Source organism: Symphalangus syndactylus, chromosome 15 (assembly GCF_028878055.3).
Source record: "Symphalangus syndactylus isolate Jambi chromosome 15, NHGRI_mSymSyn1-v2.1_pri, whole genome shotgun sequence".
Lineage (NCBI taxonomy): Eukaryota > Metazoa > Chordata > Mammalia > Primates > Hylobatidae > Symphalangus > Symphalangus syndactylus.
This window is the reverse complement of record NC_072437.2, coordinates 13,864,766-13,890,575: the sequence shown is the minus strand read 5'-3', so window position 1 is coordinate 13,890,575 and position 25,810 is coordinate 13,864,766. Positions and strand designations below refer to the sequence as shown.

The window sequence follows — 25,810 nt, the reverse complement described above, 5'->3', positions numbered from 1 at the left end:
TGGAAGCATGATTTCTAGTTTTGCTGATACTTCCCAGGTTTTCCTAGAATGACTTCCCCCTGAAGTTTTCAGCGTCTTTAAAATGCTGTCCAGAAGCAGCGTCAGCCCTTGGGGCCCACAGCAGACCATGGGTCTGTGTATGCCAGTAACTTTGCTCAAGAGTCTTCGGGGAAACAATATTATAAAATGTCATTTATTATTTCTCACAATCATAATGGAGTAATTGTTTGCTCAATGTATTGATTCACATCGGTGTCTGCCTCTGGACTGTCATACCCATAAGGGCAGGCAGGCTTCGTCTGTCGGGTTGACCTCTACATCCCCTGAGCTATGCACAGTGTTTTCCACATGATGCTATTCCAGTCAATATTTTTAAACTGAAAGCCAACATATTTTACTAACTTTATAGTTGTCCAATGAGGATAATTAATATTAATTCAAGTCACAATATGTCTATTGATTTTTCTACTAAAACTAAAGGCTTTTAAAAATGAGGAAAATAATCTCTTATATACATTCATATTAACCCTATGAGGAATTAGGATAGATTTTATTTTCTATGTGTTATAAATAAGGCACTGAGATGCCAGGAAATGAATACAAACAATTACATAGGAGGGTGGAAAAGTAACTTAGCATCAGCACATGTGTGTTCTCTTTCCAACTTTCACCATTTACTTTGAGCAAGTCACTTAATGTTGGTGTCTTTGTTAGAGACATTATCAGGAACAAGATGACTTCCAAGTTCCTTTCTAATTAAACTACCCTCTTCTATAGAGCACTCTCCTAAGAGATATTCGGAGAAAGAAAAAAGTCAAAGTGTGCCTGGTGTCTGCAGGACATTGCATTTGGCCTCATGGAGTAGCATCTGATTGTAGGACTGAAAGCACATGGAGAGTTATTTTCTCACAAAGCCCAAGTCCTGGGGCAGAAACCCAGCTGGCCTGATTGCTCACCCATAAGCCAGGCATTTACTGCCATGTCCTTAGGCAGAGACCCTTATCCTGTTGGTTAAAAGTGGCAACTTCACTTCCAAACTTCAGGAATAAGTCATGGGTGGAAGGGGAAACTAGAAAAGGTTCTTCCTAGTTGAGTTCTCCACTTTAATCAATATCACAAAAGCTTTTCTGAAAACTGTATCCCAAAAACTTCCACTTGAATCTCATTGGCCTAAATTGGTTATATGGTCACCTCTGGCTAAAGGGAGTATGGATTTGTAAGTGTGTCTTAGTGGACATAGTAGCCTCTTGAACAAAAGTGTGGTTTTCTACCAAAGGAAAAAGGGTAGAATAGATGTTAGCTGGGCATCCAACAGTTTACCACAAACCGTAGAGTGATGGAGTTCTTTTAGTGAAGAATTTTTCAAAATTACTTTGAGAGTCCACACCTATGTGCCCCAAGGATCCATACAAAAACAGTTCATAGATGGATTACTGGTAATAAGGAAATCTAGAAACAATTTAACAGGCCAGAAGTACTCTGACAATTTCTTTTTACAAGAAAAATACTGCAGTATACTTCATGAAAAAAAGATGCAAAATATTAGCCAATCAAATACAATAATATATCAAAAGTATATTACCACAAACAAGTGGGTTTATTGCAGGAATGCAAGGTTGGTTTAATATTTAAAAAAATCAATCAAACTGAAAAGAACAAAAAAGAAAAAGAAAGTCAATCAATGTAATTTACCATATTAACCATCTAAAGAAGACAACCACGTGCTCACATCAATTGATAGAGAAAAACACAGAGCTCTCCATGGAAAATACACGATCTGTGGGATGCAGAACCCAGGACCTAGAGGGCTGACTTTTTGACTTCTTGTGTTTGAGATTCTGCAGGGCTGACTGTGAGATTTGAGCATTGTCAGATTTTGATATCCATGGAGGCCCTGAAACCAATACCCCAAAAATACTGAGGGACAACAGTTCTGGACAAAACTCCACATCCATTTACAACTGAAAAAGAAAAAAAAAAGCTTCTAGCAGACTAGAAATAGAAGGGAATACCTGCTAAAGGATACCTACCCAAAACAAAAGAAAACAAAACACACCAAAAATATCCAAAAGAATGAAACTTTAGCTAATATTGCACTTCATGAGGAAAGACTGAATACTTGCCCCCTAAAGAGCAGCAACAGGGCAAGGGTATTCTCTCTCAATGCTCTTCAACATCACACTGAAAGTCTTACACAGCCCAAAGTGGTAAGGAAAACAAATATAAGGCATACAGAGTGAAAAGGAGGAAATAAAATTATACTTATTTGCAGATGACGTGATTTGAAGCTGGGAATATTTTCTCCAAAATGGACAGGTACAATATATAAAACTATATTCTTAAGGAAAAATGGGAACTTTACTCCCCTGGAAGTCATCTTTTAGAATTTATTTTAAGTATTTCTTACGTTATTATATGAAGGTCTGTATCTTATGTAAATGACAATATGGTATCCCAATATATATTTTTTGCATATTGTGCAATAATAGATATTTGGATTGATTCTAATTTTTGTACCACTACAAACAGCTACTGCAAGTTATATATTCTCTTTTATGCAGTTGTACAAGAGTTTCTATGGAATCATCCCTAGAATTGGAATAGACAAAATAGTTCAGTTATGAACATTTTAAATTGTATTAGATTATTCTTCAAATTACTCTTTTAACATCTTGTACTAATCTGCATACCTGCCAAGAGTATATGAAAGTGTCTGTTTCCCCAAACCCACAATAAAGAATGACCAAACTTATAGATTAATATTTACCTTTTCAGGTAAAAATATCTCATTTGTATTGACTTGGATTTTGTGAGGTTTGGCATGTTTATGTTGTGCATTTTTATTTCTTGTTTTCTATGCCTGCTCATATCACTTGCCCATTCTTCTGTTGGAGGTTTTATCACAGAGTTTTAAAACCTCTTTGCATATCAAATAGTAATTGTTCCCTGTCATATTTCAATATTTGTTTCTAGTTTGCCTTTTGTATTTTGACATTATGGTGATTTTGTAATGGAATTTAAATTTTTGGTTGAGTCTAATCAATTGCTTGTTTCATGACTTCAAATTTTCACGTTCTTGTTTAAATCGTGTTTTCCTTACTCAGATATGTTTTCCAAAAACAACTGTGAGTGCCCATGTTAATGGTCTGCACGATCTTTGCATGAACACACCTGGAAAACCCTCAGTTTCCCTGACATTAGTACAATTATCTCCAGGATGGAGCACAAAATCAGCAGATTGAGTTGGTTAGCTTAATATATTTTTTTTGTTTTCAGTTTAGAGTGCTAGCTTGCATGTTATTTTTACCACAAGGGCTTACTGCTCCTCCCACGGAGTCTAGACTTGACCCTGGCTCAGTTTAAGACCCCAAGAGTAGATGAGAAAGTGGATATTTCCACAATTTAAGCTGACAGAACTATTAGACTATAATATCAACAGATCAAGTACGCAGAGGGCATTCTTATTGTACTCGCACACTATCTCACTTATGATCTTCGTCTCTGCTCTACAAAGCCCATTAAATAGACCTTTTACCACTTGGAGACCATTTCATCTCTTAGTATAGAATTCCACAGCCTCTGAAGCAGCCAAGGATAGCAAGTGCAAAAAACACAACTCCTTTTACGTATGGCAATAGGTTGTGTGTCTTGTGTGTGTGTGTAGATACATGGTATGTGTGTGTATATGTATGTATGGCATCTACATATGTGTGCTTGTATATTATTAGCCCTTCTTTTACTTTCTGTGAGCTTTTAATTGTGAAAATATCCTTGATAAGGCCTTTGTTCATCAGAGAACAGAATAATTTGGACAGGGATAATGGAATCATTGACCACCCTCAAACAAAACTTCTGTTATGTACCGTAGGGAAATTTTGTTTTTGGTTTCTTCGTAGTAGCATAATCATAGTCCAGCTTCTCAAAAGTCAACCTGCAGCTTCTTGTGCTCACGCATAGCACTGGGAGTCTATCTCAGCCACCACGGCTTTAAAGAACCCTACCGGAAAGGAACTTAAGGTTCACGGTGTCAAAGTGTCCAGATTCTAAACAGAGTTAAGGTTTTCTTTCTGCTTCAGCCTAGCAGGGGTGTATTTCCCATGAGAGGCTTGTTTTTTTAACAATGGTCATTGTAACTGATCATCTAATAAAGAATTAGTAACATCTCCCCAGGAAGTGCTAATTTAGTGCAAATGATTGTGTCCTAAATGGGTGGACCACAGTACAAACTTCTCCCCTTTCTCCCATTCTTCAAGAAGAAACACAGTAGGATTCAGGGAAAAAATAATAGTTTGTGATGAGCATTTACCACATGAAAACACTTTATAGTTGTTATTTTTAAAGTCACAAGCTTTCAAGAGGAAGGACTTGTTTTTCTTAGGAAAGATTAACAGTAAGATGCTAGGCCTATGGTGGCCAAAGAGAACATTCTCTGGGATTACATTGTTGCTTCTTAACATTTAGGGATGCAAGGAACTTCACAGCATTTATTTGGAAAACAGTGTAAAAGCTAAGAAATTAAAGTTGTTTGAGCTACATTAGAAAATCGTTTATTTAAGGGAGCAAAACCATTGTAAATGAATGATATTGTTATTTTGATCCTGAGGAAGAAAATTAGTTATCAACAACAAGGAAATATGAATTTTTAAAAAGGCTGTATGCCCAATTAGTTTGAACCTAATTTAATGTGTAGCTTAAAACTAAAGCTATTAGTGAATTTAATGGTGGTTCTACCCACTGATGAATAACTGGGAATGCCAAACACACTCCGTTAGCTGTGATAACTCTGGGTTAGAACCTTGGATTAATGGGAATAATTTTAGTTTATCCTTTATCTATTCAGAATCTAGATAGTAATCCTGTATACATTCACATGGTTTAACATGTAATTAAAACAAGTACATATTAATCCTCTTATACTAAATGTTTTTCCATAAATAGGCAATGATAGCAGATTGAAATGAACATGAGCAAGATCTGAATATCTTTCAAAGAGTTAAGCAAATGGTAGATGACAACCTTGAAACATGGTGGGGAAAAGTCCTTTCCACTTTCTGTGACTCTCAGTGCGTGTCACATTAGAGATCATTTTATTTAAGAAGCTTTCTTGCATGTTACCAGGATTGTCTGAATTCTAAGGCATTAATCTCACTAAATGCTGCGACTGTCTTTGGGCAGGGCGGCAAATGGACTGGTCAGTAGCAAATAATGCAGATACAGTAAGGGTCCCTGGCTGTTTCTTCTGATTGACATCCAAAACTGAAGTTATTTTCCTTCCAAGGCATAGTATTTTAAAGCTCAAAGGTGGGTGTTTATGACAACCATCCATCAGAGACCTCTTTTCTACTCTGTGCCAAACCGTGTAGCCTGTCATCTCCGGAGGGGTCACCTAGAGACCTAGGTTCTTCAGGCCCCTCCCAGACAGGTGAAGGTCAACAAGGAAAATTTCTGAAAAAGGGGGGATAGTTCTCCCGGATTTTCCCCACGTACACGTTCCTTCTATCAGCAATGGTGACTCACCCTGCAGAGCCTGCCCCACAAACTCACGCACACACAGCCGGTTTTTACGTGGAAAGTCAGTGTTCACGATCCAGTTGCAGCAAAAGCAAAAAAGATCTTTGGTATTTTCTCAAGCCACCAATTGAGAGTCAACTCAATACAGAGAAAAAGAAAAAGAAAACCTGAAAAGAGAGCATGTTGGCTCTTAGAGGAAGAATTCCGGATGACAGAAGCTCTGCTAAGAATGGGCTTTGAAGGGAATAGCTGTGGGAAGAGTATCTCTCTAAGTCAGGCTGAAGATTTGCCAATCCCCGGGCTCAGAGGAAAGGAAACCGTGCACCGCTGAGAGCTGAGGACTCAAAGCAACTTTTGTTTCTTATCCAGTAATGCCCCAGTGGGTCTTAAGGTTGTCAATTATGGCTTGTTGCAGGTACAATTTCAGAATGTTACTATCGTGTATAAATGAAATAACGGAACTGATTAATAACAAAACCACATGCTTTTTGGTAACTGATAAAATCATATAAAATACTTTAAAAATTGAAACATATTCCTTGCCTACTTCTACTTACAATTCCAGAAATACTCTCTTTATTCATACCAAAAGATAAGAAATCAAGTTTCATCTTAATGATTTTAAGTATAATTAATGATTTTAAAGTATAATTCTTAAAGGTCCAATAACTTTGTTCAGGAAAAGATGATAATAGCAATAAATATATTAGTTATTCTTACTGTAAAAAAAATTAGTTCTGATTGTGATCACAACTATTCTAACTTGTGATTTTTAAAAGATATTTTAAAGCTATACTTCATTGTTAAACATGTTAAATTTGTATCTGTTTCATAGTATATATTAATTTAATTGACGAAGAATATTTCACATTATCTCAGCTACATAAGTGATAGAAAAATGGAAACAAGCTGCCGCAAGCAACCTAAGTGTACTAAAAAACAAAATTTCCCACCAGATTCTCAAATATCTCCTGCCACGAAAGGACAGCTGTGTTAGTCTGAAGATTCTATGGGGCCAGGAACAATAAGCCACAAGCACTGCAGGAAGCCAGTAGATTTCGAGATCTCTCTTCTTGATCATTCCTGACTCACCCTCCTTGGAGCTGCCCTTTTGTTTCTCACCCTCAAATCACAGCCTCTTATTATTATCCTCTTTTTCCTTAAAAAAGTAAATCAAGACCTTATTATATACCTGTGAAACCCATTTGACAAAAAAAAAAAAAAAAATAGAGAGGGTCATCTATTCTCCCACGTGCCATGAAGAACCTCCATATGCCTTATAAATGGCCAGGGTCAAGGTCAGACTGCAGGTGGACATAAATTTCCCATCCAATGGGCTTGGAAAAACAACAGGGTGCTTTCCATGCAATCTGCACTAGCACCAACACTGCTAGCTTGTCGTGCGTTTTGGTGCTAGAAAATCATACAGTGGCACCCACACCTGCCAGTGGGGTATCCTTTTCCCCAGTCTGCCTATTTTTGAGGTGTTATATTTCTTGACAATACCAAATCAATAAACCTAATTTGCAGCAACACACCACATTACAGCATTTTATATCACACTTCCAAGAAGCAGCAGTCTAAAATCTTGACAATTTAAACCACATACCAACTCCTGACATTTAGATCTTTTCCAGTAAAAAATATAATAGGTTTTTTTTATATGGAATACAGCTTCTGTCTTCCCTGCTTCTGGCAATAGCAACATCACCTCAAACGGTCCTTTAGACTTAAGATTCTGTAGCTCAAACCTTAGGTCCTTTATTCCTCTGTGTGTACCTCTTTCTTATCGGGCACCAAGTGTGATGACTTCTTCAGAATGTCTTCCATTCCACTTCCAGTGGCTTTATCTTTCTCCAGTGATCAGTCATTTCAGACCCAGATTACCAATCGTTTTCTTTTCCTTACTACCTCTCATCTCCACTAACTCTAATTCATTCTACTTAAACAGCACCTGATTGGTCTTCAAAAGATCGTAATTTTTCATTTCACTCACCCAAAGCTTTCAAAGGTTGATTCCCACTGTTTGAAACTGGCTTTCCCATTCCTCCAGCCTCTCTAGTCCAGGTTTTCAAGGGGCTCTCTCACCTCTCTACAGTGCAGTGAGAGACCGGACTACTCATATACCCTCAAACACACCGCACAGAGGCCTCACACCACGCTTTCCTCATCTACTGCTCTGATGGGAAGATGCTTCCCATCCCTCTGTACTTATCAAAGTCGTACGAGTCCTCCCAGTCTCATCTCAAATGCAGCCTCCTCCATAAAGCTCCCACATATTCCTGCCTGCAAGCATTCCTCTCTCCTCTGAATGTCTCTGTCTACTTTCTCTCTAGATTTAATCTGTGCATTCCAATGCATCCTTTCTATATTTTCATTATCCATTCATATACATACACATACAGATACAGATGCCTAAGAATCCATATAAATATGTACACTTTTTATGTAATTGCTATCATAATAAATATTGTTATGTGACTTACCTCTTTCTACACTACCATATATGTTGGAGATCTGACCCTGTGACACCTGGAGGATAATGGGTGGTTATTTCTTTTCTGTACATCTGTATTTTTCAATTTTTCTTGTATTTTACATTTTAATCTATTTATTTATTTTGAGATCAAGTTATGAAACTGGCTACTTTTTGTATTTTGGGTAGAGACAAGGTTTCACCATGTTGCCAAGACTGGTCTCAAACTCCTGGGCTCAAGGGATCCATCTACCCTCGGCCCCGCAAGGTGCTAGGATTATAGGCATGAGCCACTGTGCCTGGCCCAAATTTTCAACAATAATCACATATAGACTTTGTAATGGTGCACACAAAAAACGTCATTCGCAGACCATAAAAACAAGCAGATAGAGATGTCCACATAAGGGATCATGTTCTCAACTTTCTATCTAGTAGGGAAAAAAATATCATTTTTAACAATTATAAAAATAGATAATGGAGAGCACAAATAGCTTATCCACAACAATAATCATGTTTTTGTTTAAAATATACTTAAGGGCCTACTAGGCTCAAAGGAATCTGATGCTCAAGTGCAAAAATGAATTAGCACCAATCCCCCCATCGGAGTGGCAGTTTATACAAGTTTGCAGTAGGGCTCTTATGCATATTGTGTTTCTTTCCTTGAAGCTCCCCTTACAAAGAAAAGACATCTTTTCAAAGAATTTCATTTGACAGCAAGGCCAACCTATTAACCATGATGTTATAGACAAGAGTCTATTGTTATGCAACGTATTTAATTGCTTGATTTTAATATTTAAAAAAATGCTATTTTAGGTGCTTTTGAACTTTCAAAGCACTTTCATAACTGTTACCCCATGTTACATTCTCAATAGCCCTTGTGGTAAGTTAGGCATCCTCCTTCTGTAGACAGGAAACAGACCCAGGTGGCCACGTGCCCTTGCCTTAACTGACCCAGCTGGCAAGACAGCAAAGGAGATCTCCCGGCTTCTAATTGTATGCCTTTCCCCTGAACCAAGCCAAGGAATGAACCTTATTTTTTGACAAGAAAGATTTAGTCCCGGTCCCAGAACGAATTTTAACAATAGAACTATGTTATAAATAAGTTGCATGGCAAGAGCCTGGTGTACAGTGAACTCTATTTTATAGCCAAGACCATGTGGCACACACTGAGCATTCCAGTCCATCTTTTCCATGACTAACCTGGGTAACTATGAACCAGGAAAGAGATTTGTTCAAGCACATTCCACTTGACAAGCACAAATAAATTTATTCAATTGCCTATATTCTAAAACTATCCAAGTAACAACACCATCACATAAATAAAAGACATCAAGTTGGTAACAAACCTGTAAGTTCAAGCACATGTAATGTCCAAAAAAATACTGATTTTCCTGTCTGACCAAATGCTGAGAATGAGTGGGGGTAGGGGACACTCACACAAAAAGGACCATCTGTTACTTATTTAAGCCATCCTTAGACGAGAATATATTACTTTTCAGAGAGAAAAATATTGTTCTTTCCAGAGGAATAGGAATGTGATATAAACAATGAGATGAGATAAAGCTGTTTATATCAAAGGGTGAATCAGATTATAACACTGAAAAATAGTACACATTTCCTGTTATTGCTGCTATAAGTAAAACAGTATTTGAAAGACAAATTACCATGTTACTATTCTTGAAAATCCCAGGCTCTCCTATAAGTAATGACATTTTGGTACACATGAGACTAACCAAGTGCAGACATATCTCTATCTACATAATTTAAGGAGGAAAAAAATCAATCCTTTCTCCTTCAAGAAAGAGAATACTTTTTTTTCTTTAAAACTTAAAGAACCAAGAAAAGTTTACATTTAAGACAAGCAAAAACTGCAAATAGTGCAGGGAAGGTATGAGTGGCAAGCATGCTCCCAGCGGGACTGAAGTGCAGCCTAGTTCCAGAGACAATGTTCTGGGTCATAAACAGCAGGCAGGAAACAGACGGTCCCCAGACTTGAAGTGCTTGCAGCAGTTCACAAGCCCCGAGGGATCTCTGCAACCACGGCTTCAGTGACATGGAGGGCAAGGAGGAGTCACAGCCTCACCTGTGGCAGGTGGCAAAGCAGCTTTCTAGTGTGAATCTCACACACACAAACACACACACACACACACACACACAGTTGGCCTTCCTCACCCATCCTGCCACTGGTTCTCGCATGTGGACCTGTGTACCCATGGAAGCCACCCTGGGTCCCAGCATGGACACCAGGCACTGTCTCAGCAAGAGTCAAGAACAGGTCCCTGCTCACCTGATCTCACCTCTTAGCAACTCTCATTTTCTGAAAGAGAGAGGCAATGGCAGCTACAAGCCTAGGGCATCTGCTCTTCTCTAAATCCAGTGAGAAGCTGATCAGGGGCATCTGCTCTTCTCTAAATCCAGTGAGAAACTGATCAGAGCCCCCTTCTCACCTGCTGACAACCAGGGTAGCATGTGTGTCCCCAAACTCAGAATGACAAGCAAGCAGCCAAAGCCACCTTGAATGACAGCCAAACACAGAGCCTACCCACTAACCACTGTCCCCATGTGCCCTAGGCAGAGGGGCTTCCCAGGACAAAGGGACTTCCAGGGCTAACACAGGAAAGTCCCAGGCAAACCGGGGCTGTTAGTCACCCTTTGAGGGTGTTCTCTGGGCCACATTCCTTATGTCTGCTCACCTGTAGGCCCTGCCCCAGGAGGCTGCTTCAGGAAGCCCTGGGCCATCAGGGTCTGATCGGCTTTTCTTTGAAAGTCCTTAACCTCTCCCTGTGTAAGTGAAGAGTGGCTTGAATGGTTACAGTTGCTTTGCGTACAGCTTAAATAAGAAAAGTCCATTCATGTGGTCTAGAAAGGAAGCAATAATTCTCTTTTCTGTCTGGATTTTGGTTTCTGGTTTTTTTTTTCTTTGGAGACAGAGTCTCAGTGTGTCTCCCAGGCTGGAGTGCAATGATGCAATCATAGCTTACTGCAGCCTTTACCTCTCAAGCTCAAGCAATCCTCGAGCCTCAGCTGACCAAGTAGCTGGGATTACAGGCACGTGTCACCACAGCAAGCTAATTTTTACATTTTTGTAAAGCCAGGGTCTCACTGTGCTGCCCAGGCTGGTCTTGAACCCATGGGCTCAAGTGATTCTGCCATGTCAGCCTCCCAAGTGCTGGGATTACAGGCTTGAGGCACCATGCCTGGCCTAGGAATAGGTCTTAATCGGTGCTTCTCATTTGGCCACGTCTGGAGACCCCTCTGGTTGTCACTGGGGGGGAAGCGGTGCTCATGACATCTCCCGGGTAGAGCCAGGGTGCTGCTGTGCCTCGAGCAGTGCCCGGGGCAGCCCACACGGCAGAGCATTACCTGGCCCAGAATGTCCATTGCACTGAGGTTGAGAGACCCTGGTCTATGTTAACCCTGGGACAGGATCACCAACAAGCTAAGGAGGAGTCGGCTGAGAGGCTCATTCGGGGACCAGAGGTCTCCCTAAGGGCCCCGCAGCTGACACGCTTCCCCAGCGCCTCTGTGTGGCGGGGCAGGCCGGCTTTCCCAAAATGAGCTACGCGGGTGAGGCTTCTCCTTGGACCTTCCTCCTTCTTCTCCATTCTTCTTCCTTTCTGGCAGGCCGGACCCCAGCGCTCGCCTCTCCCTACCAGGATGCCATGTGCCTCGGTGAATTCCTGTGCACGGATAGCAGAGGCCGCTCTCCCTTTCCACGGGGTACTGCTTTCCCAGGGAGACGTGAAGAGGAGAGGAGGGCCCGAGTTCAAGCAGGGAGGGGATTCAGAGAGCAGTCATTCACCGAGTCCCCTCCAGCCCCAGCCCTGTGAGCCAGTCCTGGGGGTGCTGCCTTTCGCTAAGGGATTCCCGATTCCGCTCCCTCCGGACGCAGGGAGGTTGAGCAGGGGACACGCAGCATTCGCCCTTCCCAGTTTTCTCTCTGTGGCCTCTGTCTCTCTCTCTCTTCAGGAACCAACAAAAGGCAAATGAATTCATTAAGGAGACCAACACCTGCCATTTGCCTTTTTTTTTTTTTTTTTTTTTGAGACAGAGTGTCTCTCTGTCACCCAGCCTGGAGTGCAGTGGCGCAGTCTCGGCTCACTGCAAGCTCCACCTCCCGCCATTCTCCTGCCTCAGCCTCCCAAGTAGCTGGGACTACAGGCGCCCGCCACCAGGCCCGGCTAATTTTTTGCATTTTTAGTAGAGACGGGGTTTCACCGTGTTGGCCAGGATGGTCTCAGTCTCCTGACCTCGTGATCCCCCCGCCTCAGCCTCCCAAAGTGCTGGGATTACAAGCATGAGCTACCGCGCCCAGCCATATTTGCTTTTTTTTTTTTTTTTTTTTAGATGGGGGTCTCACTCTGTCAACCATGCGGTGGCCCGATCTCGGCTCAGTGCAACCTCTGCCTCCCAGGTTCAAGCGATTCTCCTGTCTCAGCCTCCTGAGTAGCTGGAATTACAGGCATGAGCCACCAAACCAGGCGAATTTTTGTAGAGAGGGGTTTAGCCATGTTAGCCAGGCTGGTCTCGAACTCCTGGCCTCAAGTGATCCACCCACCTCCATCTCCCAAAGTGCTGGGATTACAAATATGAGCCCCTGTGCCCGGCTGCATTTGCCTTTCTTTAAGGCCATTATTTAGGACTCAAGAGAGAGACGTCAGGAGAAAAGGTGAGGGAATTGCAGGCGAGAGTGGAGAAGAGGGTAGGCAAGGTTTGGAGATGTTGCTTTGTTCAACAGTCACCAGCCTGAGCAGCACATCAGCGCTTTCAAGTTAAAGGTAGGAAATGGAAGATAATGTTGAATCTACAGGGATAATTCAGAGATAATTAAAAATATAATGACCCAAATTGGGACTGAGGAAACACGTTGGCATTAACCTCCTTGCCCGGAGAGAAGGTGCCGGGAGAGCTCGCGGTCAGGTTTGCCACTTATTTAAGACTCCACCTCCACTTGTTCCTAACCCACTGAGAAATCGGCTCATTATTGACTCAGAGGGATGAGTGCCAGGTCCTGACTCACCGGTAACCACTTCCTGCAGAAATCCTCCAGCCCTGTTAGAAATGCCTCAGCCAAGGGGACTCATCTCCTCAAACCTGGGGGACCAAGACCTACGAGAGGTCACAGTATGAGGTGACAGAAGTGCCATGTGCACAGGGTTGATTTGGTGGCTCTAATCCTTATAACATAAAAGCTTGCTTCTTAGCATAATTCTTGCAGTGTTAATTTTAGAGACACATAACAGAGAGGAGTAGTGAAATAAAGACCTGTCGGGTCCCTCTCCACTTCCCTAATCCATCTGTCTCCCTTGCTGTTTCTCTAAACCTTCTCCAGGCAGGACATCAGAGGTACCCAGACATTGTTATGAAACTCAGCATGTGTCCCTGGTGGACGCTGCTGGACCCAGCATGCACACTTCTCTGCTAAGAGTCACCCTGGATGAACCACCATTGCCAGCGGGGAGCATGTTGCAGCTTTCCCACGCAGTGGATGAGAACCAAGGTTACGACCATTGTGTAGGAGGCGTCTGTGTAGCAATTGCTGGAATCACTGTGAGTAGACCGTGTCACATGTGTCTCCTCTGATCTTTCAACGTCTCTTCTTCCTTCTCCACTCCCACTGTCTAACTTTATTCCTCTTTTTTTTCTACCCCTTTCGGGAGACAGTGTGGCATTGTAGAAGATGAGTGGGAAAGAAGACACATTCTGAAGTCACCGCTATTTGTGTTAAATGATCACCTTGACTACTGCTATAGAACGAATGTTTATGTCCCCCACCCAAATTCGTATGCTAAGACCTAATAGCCAATAAGATAGTATTAATAGATGGGGCCTTTGGGAGGTGAGTGACTCATGAGGGCAGAGTCCTCAAAATCAGATCTAAGTGCCCGAATAAAAGGGGCCCCAGAGAGACCCCTTGCACTGTCCACCATGTGAAGTGTAGAACACAGCGAGAAGGCCAACTATGAGCCAGAACGTGGGCCCTCACCAGAACCCAATTTTGCTGGCACCCTGATCCTGGACTTCCAGCCTCCAGAATGACGACAAATAAGTTTGTTTTTCCTGAGCCATCCACTTCAAAGTATTCTGTCATAGCTCCCCAAATAGACTAAGACATCTATGTAACCTTGGTCAAATGTTTCACCTTGGAGTCCACACCTGTGAAATGGTGATGATAACACTGTGTATTTCCTACATTATGATCAGGATTAATAAATGTAATTTATTAATCAGAAATTAGTAATTTCTGATTATTAATTCTGTGGTGCTTGATACTCGATTGAGGCTTATTTAATATTTGGATCTCTTTTAATTTTTTTTTTTTTTTTTTTTTTTTTTGCTCTTTCTGCTTTTCCTCTTCCCCTTTTCCTATTGAAATAGAATGCAGAGGACAAAGCAAGCAAACAAAAAAACTTCTGGAAGAATCACAGAGTTTTAGACCTAGAAAAAAACCGAAAAATCATCCATTCCACTCTCCTCATTTTACAGATGAGGGCATCGAGCCTCAGAGAAATGAAACTTGCCCAAGACCACACAGCGAGTGAGTGGGGGACTCATGACCCAAGACACTTTTTCCAGGCTTCCTTCTACCACATCACGCTGCAGAAAACACAGCAGATGGGAAGAGACGAGGCATGTGGTTGCCATTTCTGTATTACATCCAATTCATATTTCATTTAGAAAATGTATTTCTAGAACTTGTTAAAAAACCTGAATGATTTTGATTGAAGTTTTTCAAAACTAGGATTACTATGCTTCTAATGGAGATCAAGTTCAAATTTTTAACATATTTCGCCTTATTTTGCCACTCCCCTCAAAATATCCATAGTATTGAATGCCCAGCTTTCCCGTTTGGAAAAGCCCGAGGATCTGTGTACGCTCTGGTCTACTCTTGCCCAGCTCCCGACTGAGGCACTGGACCTGGCCCAATGCTGCTCTCTGCTGCTGCCCAGCTCTTCTGCTCCACCCGCAACCCTGTACCCAGTTAATCATTACGGCCCTTGTCTCTGTACAATTCCATAATATAATTCAATAAAATAATCCATGCTGACAAAAGTCTAGAATGGAAGCTGCCTGCTATGGTTTGGATGTTTGTCCCCTCCCAGATTCATGTTGAAATTTAAGCCGTATTAGACAGTGGGACTTTTAAGACGTGATAAAGCCATGTAGGGCCCGCCTCGTGGGTGAGATTGGTGCTGGTATAAAAGGGTGAGCTTAGCCCCCGCCTCTCTCACCTTCTCGCCTTCTGCCATGTGATGATGCAGCAAGAAGGCTCTCTCCAGACGTTGGCACCTTACTATTGGCCTTCCCAGCTTTCAGGACTATGAGCCAATACATTTCTGCTCATTGTAAATTACCTAGTTTCAGATATTCTGTCACAGCAGCACACAACAGACTAAGACGCTGTGCAACTCACTCCTCACAATCCTGTGTTGTTCTAGGAAAACCTGTATAATTTAACAACGACTCTTTAGAGACAACGTCCCTCCTCTATCTCTCAGAAAGAGGCTTTCTCAGTAAAGAGGAGGAGGAGGATGTTGGGTGGGGGAGAAGGTTGGGAGTACTTTGGTTTTTCCCACTGGTACGGCCATGAGGTCCCTCTGTTTGCAGCACCTCGGCCTCTGCCTGCCTGCTCCTGAGTTGGGCCCTGTGGTCATGAATTCTTTTGTCAAATAACTATTCCTAAAAACAAGCATGCATGACTAACCATAAGACAATTGCAGTGATGCAAGTGTATGTGACTTATCTCATCTACCCAGTGTGACAGCTTGACACTCAAGGGGGAGATTTTCACCATCGATTCCCGGAACAAAGAATTTAGAGTAATGCAGGAGGCTGAGGCAGGAGAATGGCATGAACCCGGGAGGCAGAGCTTGCCGTGAGCTGAGATCGCGCCACTGCACCCCAGCCCGGGGGACTGAGCGAGACTCCGTGCCCCCCCCACCAAAAAAAAAAAAGAATTTAGAGTAATGAACATTTATGTATGGGTGGCCCTGTGATGTCTCTGACAACACCCCTTGTTTGGCCAAATTCTCAGACTCTAAAAGACAGCATTGGTTATGCATGCCTTCTGGGCTCAGAGAACCTGCAATACCAAAGTTCCATATTTTGGGGAGTACCTCCTCATCTGTGTAAATACAGTTCTGAAAATTATTGCAAAATGTGTTCTACAAAGAATGGGGTAATTTATTGCTGTAAATTATCAAACAAGCTAATCAAAATATGCATTCGCTCATTCATTTTTTTCAATCATTCATAACACAGACGTACAAATGATTATCTATGGATTTTTGGAGTTGCAAAAAATAGAATCTTAGCTCCACCACTTATCAGTTTAATATTCTGGCCCTAGAAAATTTACTTAACAATCTGATCCTCAGTACCTATCATCACTTGAAAAAAAATGGGAAAATAATACCGACCTCATAGCTTGGTTGTAAAGATTCGGTAAAATAATGCATGCATGTGCCTAAAACCAAACAGTCACAGAATGGAGGCAGGAGCCTTACCGTAGATTCCAACATAATGGTGTTAATCAGCAAAGTTCATCAGATCAAGGCACAGACTGCCAATTATGCATCATGCTGGCATTTGATGCCTAGAAATCCACGTTCCTCTCGCATAAAGCTTTCCTCTTAATCTGTACTTTGCTCATGTTCAACATTTTGGCATTTTTCTAAGTTCCTCAACCTTAGGGCTCTTCTGGTTTCCCACTTAATGTTGAATTAATGAGCCATTGCTGGTTAAACCACTCATGCTCTCCTCAGGCCCAGCAGAAACAGTAGAACCAGGGTCTGAAGCCATCATCCCATTGTCTTCAGCACAATGAGTCCCGTGAGCCTAAGCTCCTAGGAAAAGAGTTGCTTTTGGCTACAAAGGGTGTATAACAGCAGCTGAACCAGGCAGCGCAATATTCATGGGACTTTTTACTTTGTGGAACTTGAGAGTAAATTTAAAAGACAACTTACTTCAACCTTTCTCATTTTCAAGAAGAAATGAGGCCCAGAAAGGTAGGGGATTTGTCAGGATGAGACAGCCCTTAAGTGACCAGATCTATCCCTACTCATGACTCAGATTAAACAGTTGCTTAGGATACCCCAAAGTCATCTCTGCACTTCAAAAGATTAAGTGCTTGTAGAGACAATATCACATATTCCACTACAGCAATTTAATGATTTCCTGATGATATATGATAGGTCCCAGATTATCACTAAAAGGTATTTTAAATTTTGACAACTGACACAATTTGGGCGCCAACAGTTACTCTTGGAATTGGAGTCTAGTTAGCACATGCCTGGTTGGAAGCCACAAGGTGACATACTCCAGTGGCTTCCAAACTGTCTGTGTGACTAGCAGTCCCCATGATCGCATGGCTCAGAGATTGAATGAGGAGGCATCAAGGAGTTTGCCCTACATCCATCTGTACCCTGAAATCCAATATCTTCTTTTATGAAATAATATGGTTAAAAATAAATTCAAAGAGAACAAAAGGATAGTGGATTAGTCAAGATTCTCCAGAAAAATAGAACCAATAGGATGTACATGTATATCTATATCTATATCTGCGGAGAGACGTATTTTAAAGAATTGGCTCATGGGATTGTGGGGGCTGGAAATCTGAAATCTGCAGAGCAACTCAGCAGGCTGGAAATTTAGGTAAGCATTGATATTGCAGTCCTGAGTCCAAATCTGAAACGCAGCCAGCAGGCTGGAAATTCAAGCAGGGTTTTTATGTTGCAGTCTTAAGGCAAAATTCCTGGTCTCCAGGAAACCTCAGTGTTTGCTCCTAAGGCCTTCAACTGATAGCAAGGGGCCTAACTTGTAAAGGGTAATCTGCTTTTCTCAAAGCCAACTGAATGTAATTGTTAATCACATCTAAAAAAATACATTCACAGCAATATCTAGACTAGAGTTTGACCAAACAGCTGGGCACCATAGCCTACCCATGATTTTAGTTGACACGTGAAATAAGCCATCACAGAGTAAACAACAAGAAAGGGACCATATCTCACTCCAGACCCTTTCTTCCTTTCCCCAGAGGTAGGCTCTTTAAGTGGCCAAACCCATCTTTTCAGGGAAGGGCATTGATTCTATTTGCATCCAAATGTTTATGTGTGTAAAAAAACACCAGCCTTTCTCTATTCTTCACATCTCTGCAGTCTTTACTCTGTGCCAGGCCTTCTGTTCAGCACTTTGCATGGATTTCCTCCTGTCAGTCCTTTCAGCCAACCAGACATGCAGTTACTATTCTGTCCCCCTTTTTGCAGATGGGTCAATGGTGAGCAATATTAACATCCTTTCTGTTGAACGAATCTGATGACAAGAAAGGTTCAATCTACTTTGGAAAAAAAACAAAATAATTTGAACCATTTTTATTGGGAAATTGGAGGCAAAAACAAGTTCTGAAAAGTTTCAAAGGCGTGCTTGATGCCAAATATGATTTAAAGCCCTGTGTTCTAGAACCCTTGAGTGACACTGGAGGGATGTATGCCGGGGCCGTGTTTTTATTCAGCTCCGCATACAGACAGCAATTTTCCTTGTTTTAAATTATTTATTATTTTTTGTTCCCAATTAAGCTATAATGTGACAGGCAAGCTATTTTACAAGGCAATAAAGAAAATAATCATGCTCCCCAGTGAGTAAACTGCAAGGCCAAAAGGTGAGTTGTTTATATCAGAGACAGAACCATATTACCACATTGAAAAACAGTAGGCATGGCTTGTTATTGCTGCTACAAGTAAAAATGGCTATAGAACAGAACAAGAGAAACTGGTTCCCAGCCTCCTTAAAAGCACTTATTTTTAGAATAATGACAAAACTGTCTGTGTTTGCATAAGGAGCAAAAATGATTGATAGACGGCCTGGAGAGAGCCAAGTCTTACCCCCAAATTAGGACCGCAGGGACAAAGAGGTGCTGAAAGGGTCAGGAGCAGGAAGATCTCCCAGGGTAGATGAATGGCAGAAAAATCTAAAAGTAGGTTAACTTGACTTGAGGGTCCCATCTTCTGAACATGCTGAACACACCATATCTTAAATTCAAATTAGCCCATCTATGGAAAACGAAAATGATATTATGAGTCCTGCCTTATCATTATGGTGGTTTATGGGAAGCCCAGATGGCTACATATGGCCACCAGACGGGAGGTGGTCTTCAAAACAAAAACAAAATAAACCAAAAAGGCTTCACCCTCAAATAAAGCCAGAAGAACTCACCTGCTGAGAGGCACCATGCATTTCAGCTGGTAATAGCTGGTGACAAGTGAGCCCAGGGGTGAGAGGGGGAAGGAGCTAGAGGAGTGTGTCATCAGAGCTGTTTTCATCTCCCCCTGGTGGGTGGCACAGGGCTGTTAGTGGGCTGTGGGTTCGTGTATCTGGGATGTTGCAGGAAGTGGCGAGGAAAGAAGAATGAAGACAAAGAGTATGGAGTTTCCATTGATTTAGCCAAGTCCATAACAGAAGAAAAGTGCCTTCCTTCTGAACTTCTAATACAATGTGTGAGAATGGACCTGTTACAACTTGTATTACTCGCAGGGTGCCCCCACTGCCAAGAACAGGGCCTTGCACTCTGAAGCGAGAATCAGCAAGTGACTGAATCTATGAGACTCGTATTGATCAGCCTCAAAAGAAATGAGTCCTACCTTCTCAGTCTCTTAAGAAATTCATTCTCTTGAAAAGCAATTCAAAAGGAGCTTTCCCTAATACACATTAGATAAACAATGAGATATCCTCCTAGCTTTCTCTCAGGAAACTTTCACTTTATATCTTTTCAATTTATTCTCATCTTTTTTTTTTTGTTCATTCCTTCCCTATTTTAGGCTTTGTTGTTCAAAAGCTAGCCCGTAGAATTTTTTAAATCTTTGTATTCATGTATCCCTAACTAGAGCATGATTTTTTTCTGGCTGGTGGATCCTCCCCAGAATGTTTGCATGTATTAGGGCTCCAGTGAATAGGTGTTGGTCATGAGGAGGGATGACCAGCTAAGGGAGATAATGGCTTAGACAGACACTGTAGAATTGCGAGGAATAGAGATGTGCTCAAGATACCTTGGTTGGCGAGGTTTATTGTTGCAGAAACACACTGGGTGGTAGCCAGGCAACCAAGATGGCGGCCGTCAATTCCTCACCTTTCTTTGTGTACATGCTGCGTCCCATGACCAGAGGTAGGGGCTTTTTTCTCCTCCCTTGTATTTCGACTGGCCTCATACCTTGCTTTCTACAGTGAAATGTAGCAGTAGTGAAGTTGGACCTGTTCCAAGCCTAGACTTTAAGCCTTCTGTGTCCTACTTCTTAGAAGCCGGTCACCATGCAAGAAGCCTGCCTACCCAGAAACCAGCTGTGAGAAGTCCAAGCTGGCTACACAAAGAGGGGGCCACTGAGGTGCCAGACACGTGAGTAAGACCTGCTTGAACCTTCCAGCTTTGCCCAACACTCAGCCGAATGCAGTGAATCAGCCAGTCCAACTGAGAACACAGTGGAGCAGGGGTTCTGATCCTGCCTGGATTCCAGACCCACAGAATCCAGAGAAATCATGTGACTTTAAGCCACTAACTTTTGCAATAGATTAATGTACAACAATAGATAAAACACACAGAAAAGTCAAGAAAATGTTTTTGAAGAAAAGTGATCTCCGTAGGTTAACTGCAGTTGGTTAATACTAATTTATTGTATATTTCAAAATAGCTAGAAGATAATAATTAGATTGTTCCTAGCATAAAGAAAAGACAATTTAAGGTGATGGGTACGCCAATTACACTGATTTGATCTTTACACATTATGTGAATGTATTCAATTATCACATGTACCCTGAAAATATGTACATCTATTATGTGTAATAATAATAAATCAAAACTTTTTAAAGAATAAAAAGCAGTTGCACATCTAAACAGGGCTTATGGAGTCTGAGGCTTTCTCTGGGTGTTTATTGCATGTTGGAAAACTCCTAAGTCCCTCCCCGTGGGTCACTGAGTAGGTCACGGTCCCTGAACAAGGGTCCAGTTGTTCAGCCACCCTACGGGTCTAAGGCCTGGCCGCTCCTTGGCTGCAGGTCAGCTTCACGATGGCTGACTTGGGATCAGGAGCAAGACCTTGGCTTGGTCACTTGAGGAGAAGGTGGCTGGGCACAAGGTTACATGTTTGGGAAACAATTCCTACAGCTCTGATAGAATTCAGAGACTGGGATGCATATGTAAATAGCACATTCCCTCTGGGTTATTCCGTCTCTTAAGTCTTCTGGGCTGGAGTGCCCGGGGCATTAGAAGTGGCAATGATCAGGCCTCTGAGGTGGGCCAGGGTCCCACTTGCTCACATATTAATGTAAACACCCTCACAGTATGGGGAGGCTGTATGTGGGATCATAGAGAAGAAGGGGAAGGGTCAGACAACACAACTCCTGCCTCGAACACCACTAAACCTTTCGTGCGCTGAAGAGACATTTGGCTTTCCCACGACTGGAGGCCTGGCTATTACCATAGAGCGTTTTCCTCAGGCTCCAGTACATTTCTGGATTCCATTTGTGAGTCTGGATATGGATGTGAATATTTTTCTGTCACTGGGAAAACAAAATAAGTCCAAGAGAATGACTTGGAATCGCTGCAACTCAAAAGTACTCTGTTTACCGATATGCAGTGCAAATAAGACCCAAGAAACAGCACCTGCTCCTTGCGGCTTCACTTACAACTAGTGCTTTGGGATTGTTGTTTTTTCTTTTCTTACACAGGGTTTCTCCTTGAAGGGGCCGCGCTTCCTGGACGCTCTTCATGAGCCTCCTCCCCCTGATGTGCCCTTTTTGCTGTTAAAACGAGTGTAATCCACCCTCAAAGGCTAGCATTTCCTGATGACATATATGGAGAATTAAACACTATTGCAAGGTGGAAACATTAACTTTGGATCATTAACATGCTTCAGGGCTCTATGCTTGCCAGTAGGCTCTCTCTGGCCAAAAAGCAGGTTCATGGTATTAAACGTCGAATACTCAACGCCGAACCTGCAAACTATTCATTACAGGAGTCCCACCTCCCCCAGACACTTCTTGAAGTTTAATGTTTCTGGTGAAGAGAACCAGAGATTGGTGATTTCATAGACTTTCCTGGGAAGAAAATAGAAGAAATTCACTCCCACCTCCAGACAATGTGGCTTTTCCCAGATGGAACTTATTGTGCAAAGCTGCACACAAATAAAAGAAACTTTTGGTGAATTTGATTTAATGTTTACAAAGTATATTTATTAAACAGACTTTTTCCTATTGAAAATTTCCACTGTGGTCCTGGAAAAAGATCAAGGTCAGTTCTTACTAAGTAAGCCTATTTGATGCAAACTTCCACATCAGTCCACCAAAAACAATTATGAAGCATTCAGTGTGGGAGAAACAGCCTCGCCCTGCTCAGGACTGTGAACCTGGTGAACTCTGTCCATGGCACCCCCCAGTTTCTTTTCTCAGCTCATTTTTTCCCTCTCTGGGGCTTCAGTATCTCTTTCATGAAGGAGTCATCCCTGTGCCCACTAACAGGCAACTCCTGCCATGCCAGCACAGCACGGCAGTCATCTACAACAGAGAGCAAATGTAGACTAGGGACTTTTTTTGTTTTTTTCTGATTATGGAGTGAAAGATTTTTTCCCAGCTAAAAAGAAGGTATTGGGGGTGGAGTTCCCACACAGCGAACACTACATTATGGAAGCTGTTGCCGAGTCTCCTCACGTGAAGGGCAGTCCCAGAATAGAGAATTCTACAAGGTGTTCCCCTGAAATGGTGCTTTCCAAACAAAGAACCATGAACCCCTTGCAACTTCAGAGCTTGCATCTATTTTCTTAAAGGACACTGAGAATACAGTTCCTATGGAGAGGGAGGGAGGTGAGGTCTTGGACTTTTAATTTTTACATTGAAATAAGAGGTTTTTACCTGAAAACGTTGTGAAGCAGTGCAATTTTTAAAAAAAGAACAGCATGGCCTCATTAAGGAACCGGTAGTCCAATAGCAATGTAGGTCAAGTTGACAGAAGAAAAATAGTGAAATAAAATATGCAGGACTTGAAAATAACTGAAAACAGATATTTATATACATGTAAACTCTAATATATATACACACACATACATGGACAGAGAGATGGATAGATTTCCTGCATATTTACTGAACTGAATGCAGATAACGAGGTTAGTTGTGAAGTTCAATGGAGAAGCTGATGTTTGAATGGATATTTTCAACTTGGCGAAATGTCATTTCATTCATTCATTTAACAAAGCATCATCCCTAGCATCACCTACTAGGACTAGGAGGTGTCTCAAGCAATTAAGGACAGCCGCTGCCCTGAAGATAAGTTCAGTCTGTTGTGCGAGCACACACATCCATCTGGTATGATCTACTTTACTAGGTGAGGGTACAAATATATTGTAACACTCACATTTCTCGGTTAAACACATCGGCACCCACATGCACTTTTACCCACCAAGTCTAGCATTGGCCCCTCCCGTGTGGTGAACCCCCAGCCTTGGACCCCGAGGTCACAACGTTTCTCCTATTTCACACTCATGCACCTTGTCATTGATCCCCCAAGCATGAATCCAGGTCCAGGTGGCCGGGCCCATGCATAGCTCCAGTTTCAGGCCAAATCGTGACTGGTGATTTTTTAAAATTATGCCACCTCAGTATCTCCCACCTTCCTGGAAGCCTACCAGCAGAACTCATCTGCTCCAGGGTCTCTCACTTAAAAAGAGAGGCTGTTGTAAGGATCTTCATTTTTTCCCTCCCAAAACATCCTTGTGTTCCTTATGGCAATCCCTGCCTCCTTTCCCCAGCATTATAGATTCCCAAGAGAAGAACAGCCTTTGTGAAGACAGAGAAAAGGGAAATGAAAAGATGATTCAGGGAGTCAGCTCCTCTCACTTGTCCGATCAAGGGGTTACTTGCATCACCCCCGCAAGGCAAACAGAAGGAAGTCAAATGATGTTTTTCCCATAATTAGGAAGATCTGCTTCACAGTCACCTGCTGCCCATTCCCAGATTTTCAGGAGCTCAGCAATTTTTTAAAATTCCATCTCACCAGAATGCCACGCACACAAATGGCCAAGTCATTGCAATTGTGATAGATGTTACACACAAAAAGCATGAGGGGATGGGAATGCAGAAAGCAGGGGGAGCTGCACCCCTGTGCTAGTGGGGTGGGAACTGCGGGTGCAGAGGCAGGCTTTCCATGTGGGAATGAAATCTAGGTTTAAGACCAGTGGGTGAGGAGATGTTAGCCAGGTAGGCAGATGAGCAGGGGTGAATGGGAGGCTTCAGGGAGAGGGAGCTGGATTGTTCAGAAAACCAAAACACTCAGATAAAATGATGCAAGATCAAGCTGGAGTGTGAGGTCCGGGCCAGAGCCTAGAGATGTGTAGGGACTTACTCAGTGTAGGCTGAGGAGTGCATGCGCTCGCAGATCCCGCGAGGGAAATGGGCAGAGCCTGGGCCAGCAGAACTTGGAAGTGTGGTTTCATGCAGCTGGGACAAGGTCTCTGTTTGGCCCTGGTGGTAGAAATCCAAGAATAGCGTTGGGGGTGACCAGGATTCTGGTTTTCCTAGGACAGTCCTGGCTTATACTTATTGTCATTCTTCTTTTCACTATGGAAAATATTCTGGCTTACAACCCTCAAATGGTTTGTAATAATAATAATTTTATGATGATAATGATAATAATCAACTGCACAGAAAGAGAGAGGAGAAAGAACAAGAGAATGAAAAAGCAAACGTTGCAAAACATTAAAAATTGGTGAATCTGGGTTTATTAGTTTTCTTCTGCTGCTGTGACAAATTACCACATATGTAGTGGTTTAAAACAAATATATTCTCCTTTTTCTTTTTCTTTTTTGTAGGCACAGTTTCACTCTGTCGCCTAAGCTAAAGTACAGTGGCACAATCTTGGCTCACTGCAACCTCCACCCTCCTGGGTTCAGGTGATTCTCCCGCATCAGCCTCTAGAGTAGCTGGGACTATAGGCACGTGCCACCACACCCGGCTAATTTCTGTATTATTAGTAGAGGCAGGGTTTCGCCATGTTGACCAGGCTGGTCTCAAACTCCTGACCTCAGATGATCCGTCTGCCTCGGCCTCCCAGAGCGTTGGGATTACAGGCGTGAGCCACTGCGCCCAGCCACAGATGTATTCTCTTATGGCTCTTGAGGTAAGAAGTCTGAAGCCTGTTTCAGTGGACTCAAGTCAAGGGTCAGCAGGGCTGGACTGCCTTCTGGAGGCATGAAGAGGGGAATCTGTTCTCTTGCCTTTTCAGTGTCAAATGGCTCCAGCATTCCTTGGCTTATGGCCCCTTCCTCCATCTTCCAGGTGCATTGATCCGACCTCAGCCTCTGCGGCCACCTTGCCTTCTCCTCATCTGTCTCAAATCTCCCTCTGCCACCTGCTGATAAGGCCACTTTAACTACATCTAGAGCCCACCCAGGAGATTCTCCCCATCTCGGGATTCTTGGGATGAGCACACTGGCAAAGTCCCTTTAGCTGTGTAAGGTAATATCCAGGAATTAGAACCCGAATATCAGTGGGGGCTATTATTCATCTTACCACACTGGGTCAAGGAGATATGTGAGTGCTTCATACTTACCTAGTTTTCGTAAGTTAGAAATTAGTTAAAAATAAAATGTTTTAAAAGATGAACAGGTATGGAAGATAAATTATATGCTCACTCTAATAAGGGTCAGAAACTTCCCTCTCCCCAGCCCCTTCAATCCTCTTCTCTCTTAATTTTATGACAAATACTTAGTAGATCATACAGGTACTACAGCATCTTAATCCAAACATGCCCATGCATTTGCTGAATTGTATTTTAAAGGCAAATGCTAA

At 42.3% G+C, this 25,810-nt stretch overlaps 1 long non-coding RNA gene across 2 annotated transcripts; it reads left to right on the top strand.

Moving 5' to 3' along the window:
* The first annotated feature begins 13,016 nt into the window (after positions 1 to 13,016).
* On the top strand, positions 13,017 to 15,053 carry LOC129463492 (uncharacterized). 2 transcript variants are annotated; one of them, XR_008651191.2, is made up of 3 exons: positions 13,017 to 13,118; positions 13,320 to 13,537; positions 14,366 to 15,053. It is a non-coding gene; the product is annotated as an uncharacterized lncRNA (long non-coding RNA). The 2 variants fall into 2 exon arrangements; XR_008651192.1 differs by lacking the exon at positions 14,366 to 15,053 and adding an exon at positions 13,652 to 14,242.
* The last annotated feature ends 10,757 nt before the right edge of the window (positions 15,054 to 25,810 follow it).